The following is a 6,853-nucleotide window of genomic DNA, read 5'->3' as shown; positions in this document are numbered from 1 at the left end:
CCTCGAGTAGGTAATTGATAAAAACAGAATTTTTGATGTGGAATGCTACCTAACATATTTATCAATATTTTTTTTTTATTGTGGCAAGAATATTCAGATCCATAAGATTCAAAATAAAAGTTTAATATTGACATGAAAACAATAATACTTCAAGCATACTAACAAAGCAATCATGTCTTCTCAAAATAACATGGCCAAAGCAAGCTATCCCTACAAAATCATATAGTCTGGCTATGCTCTATCTTCATCACACAAAACATTTAAATCTTGCACAACCCCGATTATAAGCCAAGCAATTGTTTCATACTTTTGATGTTCTCAAACTTTTCCAATCTTCACGCAATACATGAGCGTGAGCCATGGACATAGCACTATAGGTGGAACAGAATGGTGGTTGTGGGGAAGACAAAAAGGAGGAAGATAGTATCACATCAACTAGGCATATCAATGAGCTATGGAGATGCCCATCAATAGATATCAATGTGAGTGAGTAGGGATTGCCATGCAACGGATGCACTAGAGCTATAAGTGTATGAAAGCTCAAAAAGAAACTAAGTGGGTGTGCATCCAACTTGCTTGCTCACGAAGACCTAGGGCAATTGAGGAAGCCCGCCATTGGAATATACAATCCAAGTTCAATAATGAAAAATTCCCACTAGTATATGAAAGTGACAACATAGGAGACTCTCTATCATGAAGATCATGGTGCTACTTTGAAGCACAAGTGTGTTAAAAGGATAGTAGCATTGTCCCTTATCTCTTTTTCTTTCTTTTTTTGTTTGGCTTCTTTGGCCTCTTTTTTTCATTGTCTTCTTTGACCTTTCCTTTTTTTATTTCCTCACACGGGACAATGCTCTAATAATGATGATCATCACACTTCTATTTATTTACTACTCAATAATTACAACTTGATACTTAGAACAAAATATGACTCTATATGAATGCCTCCGGCGGTGTACTAGGATGTGCAATGAATCAAGAGTGACATGTATGAAAGAATTGTGAAGGTGGCTTTGCCACAAATACGATGTCAACTACATGATCATGCAAAGCAATATGACAATGATGAAGCGTGTCATAATAAACAGAATGCTGGTAAGTTGCATGGCAATATATCTCGGAATGGCTATGGAAATGCCATAATTGGTAGGTATGGTGGCTGTTTTGAGGAAGGTAATGGTGGGTGTATGGTAATGGTGAAAGTTGCGCGTCACAAGCGAGGCTAGCAATGGTGGAAGGGTGAGAGTGCGTATAATCCATGGACTCAACATTAGTCATAAAGAACTCACATATTTATTGCAAAAATCTATTAGTTATCAAAACAAAGTACTACGCGCATGCTCCTAGGGGGATAGATTGGTAGGAAAAGACCATCGCTTGTCCCCGACCGCCACTCATAAGGAAGACAATCTATAAATAAATCATGCTCCGACTTCATCACATAATGGTTCAACATACGTGCATGCTACGGGAATCACAAATTTTAACACAAGTATCTCTCAAATTCACAACTGCTCAACTAGCATGCCTCTAATATCACCATCTTCATATCTCAAAACAATCATAAGGAACCAAACTTCTCATAGTATTCAATGCACTTTATATGAAAGTTTTTATTATATCCCTCTTGGATGCCCAAAGCAAATTACCATGTTGTTCTAAAGACTCTCAAAATAATATAAGTGAATCATGAGATTTCATCCATTTCTTCAAAATAAAACTACCGTCGTGCTCTAAAAGATATAAGTGAAGCACTAGAGCAAACGACAAACTACTCTGAAAGATATAAGTGAAGATCAATGAGTAGTCGAATAATTATGCAACTATGTGAAGACTCTCTAACATTTAAGAATTTAAGATCTTGGTATTTTATTCAAACAGCAAGAAAAACAAAATAAAATAAAATGATGCTCCAAGCAAAACACATATCATGTGGTGAATAAATATATAGCGCCAAGTAAAGTTACCGATGAACGAAGACGAAAGAGGGGATGCCATCCGGGGCATCCCCAAGCTTAGGCTCTTGGTTGTCCTTTAATATTACCTTGGGGTGCCTTGGTCATCCACAAGCTTATGCTCTTGCCACTCCTTATTCCATAGTCCATCGAATCTTTACCCAAAACTTGAAAACTTCACAACACGAAACTTAACAGAAAACTCGTAGGCTCCGTTAGTATAAGAAAATAAATCACCACTTAGGTACTGTTGTGAATTCATTATAAATTCATATTGGTGTAATATCTACTGTATTACAACTTCTCTATGGTGCATACCCTCCGATACTAGTCATAGATTCATCAAAATAAGCAAACAACACACGAAAAACAGAATCTGTCAAAAACGGAACATTCTGTAGTAATCTGTATCAAACGTATACTTCTGGAACTCCAAAAATTCTCAAATAAATTGGTGAAACTGAGGAATTTGTCTATCAATTATATGAAAAAATAATCAACCTAAAATCACTGTCCAGTAAAAAATGGCAGCTAATCTCGTGAGCGCAAAAGTTTCTGTTTTTTACAGCAAGATTGCAAAGACTTCACCCATGTCTTCCCAAAGGTTCTACTTGGCACAAACACTAAATAAAACAATAAAACCACATATAAAAAAAGTCTAGATGAATTACTTATTAATAAACAGGAGCAAAAGGCAAAGAACAAAAATAAAAATTGGGTTGCCTCCCAGCAAGCGCTAACGTTTAACGCCCCTAGCTAGGCATGATGATTTCAATGATCCTCATATAAAAGATAAGAATTGAAACATAAAGAGAGCATCATGAAGAATATGACTAACACATTTAAGTCTAACCCACTTCCTATGCATAGGGATTTTGTGAGCAAACAATTTATGGGAACAAGAATCAACTAGCATAGGAAAGCAAAACAAGCATAACTTCAAGATTTTAAGCACATAGAGAGGAAACTTGATATTATTGCAATTCCTACAAGCATATATTCCTCCCTCATAATAATTTTCAGTAGCATCATGAATAATTTCAACAATATAACCATCACCTAAAGCATTCTTTTCATGATCTACAAGCATAGAAATTTTATTACTCTCCACATAAGCAAATTTATTCTCATCAATAGTAGTCAGAGCAAACTAAACAAAATAACTATCATGTGAAGCATAATCCAATTGAAAATTAAAATCACAATGACAAGTTTCATGGTTATCTTTATTCTTTATAGCATAGGTGTCATCACAATAATCATCATAAATAGGAGGCATGCTTTCATCATAATATATTTGCTCATCGAAACTTGGGGGACTAAACATATCATCTTCATCAAACATAGCATCCCCAAGCTTGTGACTTTGCATATCATTAGCATCATGGGTATTCAAAGAATTCATACTAACAACATTGCAATCATGCTCATCATTCACATATTTTATGCCAAGCATTCTATGTAATTCTTTTTCTAGTACTTGAGCACAATTTTCCTCCCATCATTTCACGAAAGACATTAAAAAGATGAAGCATATGAGGAACCCTCAATTCCATTTTTTTGTAGTTTTCTTTTATAGAATAAACTAGTGATAAAACAAGAAACTAATAGATTTGATTGCAAGATCTAAATATATACGTTCAAGCACTCACCTCCCCGGCAACGACGCCAGAAAAGAGCTTGATGTCTACTACACAACCTTCTTCTTGTAGACGTTGTTGGGCCTTCAAGTGCGGAGGTTTGTAGGACAGTAGCAAATTTCCCTCAAGTGGATGACCTAAGGTTTATCAATCTGTGGGAGGTGTAAGATTAAGATGGTCTCTCTCAAACAACCCTGCAACCAAATAACAAAGAGTCTCTTGTGTCCCCAACACACCCAATACAATGGTAAATTGTATAGGTGCACTAGTTCGGCGAAGAGATGGTGATACAAATGCAATATGGATAGTAGATATATGTTTTTGTAATATGAAAATATAAAAACAGCAAGGTTACAAGTAATAAAAGTGAGCATAAACGGTATTGCAATGCGTTGAAACAAGGCCTAGGTTTCATACTTTCACTAGTGCAAGTTCTCTCAACAATAATAACATAACTAGATCGTATAACTATCCCTCAACATGCAACAAAGAGTCACTCCAAAGTCACTAATAGCAGAGAACAAATGAAGAGATTATTGTAGGGTACGAAATCACCTCAAAGTTATTTTTTCTGATCGATCTATTCAAGAGTCCGTAGTAAAATAACACGAAGTTATTCTTTCCGTTCGATCTATCATAGAGTTCGTACTAGAATAACACCTTAAGACACAAATCAACCAAAACCCTAATGTCACCTAGATACTCCAATGTCACCTCAAGTATCCATGGGTATGATTATACGATATGCATCACACAATCTCAGATTCATCTATTCAACCAACACAAAGAACTTCAAAGAGTGCCCCAAAGTTTCTACCGGAGAGTCAAGACAAAAACGTGTGCCAACCCCCATGCATAGATTCCCAAGGTCACGAAACCCGCAAGTTGATCACCAAAACATACATCAAGTGAATCAATAGAATACCCCATTGTCACCACGGGTATCCCACGCAAGACATCAAGTGTTCTCAAATCCTTAAAGACTCAATCCGATAAGATAACTTCAAAGGGAAAACTCAATTCATTACAAGAGAGTAGAGGGGGAGAAACATCATAAGATCCAACTATAATAGCAAAGCTCGTGATACATCAAGATCGTGCCAAATCAAGAACACGAGAGAGAGAGAGAGAGAGAGAGATCAAACACATAGTTACTGGTACATACCCTCAGCCCTGAGTGTGAACTACTCCCTCCTCGCCATGGCTAGCGTCGGGATGATGAAGATGGCCACCGGTGAGGGATCCCCCCTCCGGTAGGGTGCCGGAATACGGTGTCGATTGGTTTTTAGTGGCTACATAGGCTTGTGGCGGCAGAACTCCCGATCTAGGTTACGTTCTGGGGGTTTCTGTATATATAAGAGGTTTTGGCGTTGGGAACAAGTCAAGGGGGTCTTCGAGGCGACCACGAGGTAGGGGGCGCGCCCAGGGGGGTAGGGCACGCCCCTCACCCTTGTGGGTGCCCCAAGACTCTTCTGGCCCATCTGCGATGCTCCGTGGGCTTCTTCTGGTCCAAAAATAAGCTTCGTGAAATTTCAAGTCAATTGGACTCCGTTTGGTTTTCCTTTTCTGCAATACACAAAAACAAGGAAAAAACAGAAACTGGCACTGGGCTCTAGGTTAATAGGTTAGTCCCAAAAATCATTTAAAATAGCATATAAATGCATATAAAACATCCTAGATGGATAATATAATAGCATGGAACAATCAAAAATTATAGATAAGTTGGAGACGTATCACTGTGATGGCGGTGGACTCCCGAACGGAGTCCCGCTCGCAGACGGAGGCGACGGTCGAGCTGGGCTGGCCGCGGCCTGGCGGGCGAGCTGGGCCGGTCTGGTTCGGTCGGAGAAAGATTTAAAAAAATATTTATAGACAATAATTAAAAGAAAAAAATAAAATAAAAATAAAATATAGGCATATTATATATCAAAAGTTTCATAAAAAGATTTTCTACAACATGAACATTTTTCTAGCGTCAAATAAAATCCACAAAAATTTGAATAAACCAAATAGTGCTACTGGTTTAATTAAAAACCCGATAAAATATTTTTTAAACTACCAAAATGATTTCAAACTCATTTCTCTCCAATTTTCTAATGTAGGGAATCATTTTACCCTATTTTCCATATATTTTATTTTTGGAGAAAATAATTTTAATAAAAACCAAATAACTCCAAACTGAAAATAATTTCAAAGGGATTTTAAATTTGATTCTTTTAAACTTCCAACTCATATTTCATATGATTTGAAGAAGTCATTTTATCTTCTCTCATGAAAATCATTGAGTTACGTAAAGTTTGGGAGTTTGGAATATTTCCAAATGAAATTCAAATCATTTCAAAATCTGTTTCATTTATTTAAATGGAAGAAGTCATATCATCTTCACTCTAGGTTTTTGTGATGAAAAAAATTTGAATTCATGGAGATCGTAAATGCAAGGTGAAAGTTTGGGAACGTCATTTCACTCCCTCTCATTTAACTTTCAAAAAGTTTCAAATTTCACCCAACTTCACACAAGCAACCACACCACAATCAAACAAACAATCAAAACTATTTATTTAATATAACATTCCAAAATTTACAGTTTTGGGATGTTACAAGCCTACCACCCTTAGAATGAATCTCGCCCTCGAGATTCGGAGAGGCTAGCAAGAATTATGTTGGGTTCGGGGGTCTCCTCAAAATCCATTTATCGTCACAGAGGGTCTCGGGTGCTACCACCCTTAGAAACATGGTTACGGTTCCATCAAAACTCATATACTCCATCCTTATTGTTGACAGTGTCGATCTTCTCAGATCTTCAGGAAAAATTCCTTCTGTGGGATCTTCCGGTAGTGGCATAACCTTTTTCCACAATTCTTCTGTATTTTTATCTTGGTAAGGTTCTTCCATGATTGGATCTTCTTAGATGACGGGTCTGGCGCCAATACTAAACAACTATCGATATCTCATGGCGGCCAACAATTTATGGTTTCTCCTGCAGGAAACGGGTCTGGGCTACATTCTCACCGTATGACCTACGTTTGGCAAAAGCTGCCTTGTACATGGGGAAATTGTCATACCATTCTAAGGCTGTAAACAAGGTTTTGATCGTCATCACTCTACTATCGGTAATTCACTCAGATTTACCATCCCATATAGCAAGGTGAATAATAAGAGTAAGTCGGCATGGTGATCAATCCACCCCGCACCCAAATCATTACCTTGTATATGGTTTAGCGAATCTCACATTCTAACACTCGGTCTTCCTCACAAGCA

This window comes from Triticum aestivum, chromosome 2B (assembly GCF_018294505.1).
Source record: "Triticum aestivum cultivar Chinese Spring chromosome 2B, IWGSC CS RefSeq v2.1, whole genome shotgun sequence".
Lineage (NCBI taxonomy): Eukaryota > Viridiplantae > Streptophyta > Magnoliopsida > Poales > Poaceae > Triticum > Triticum aestivum.
The sequence above is the reverse complement of the archived record's forward strand: the minus strand, read 5'-3'. Positions refer to the sequence as shown.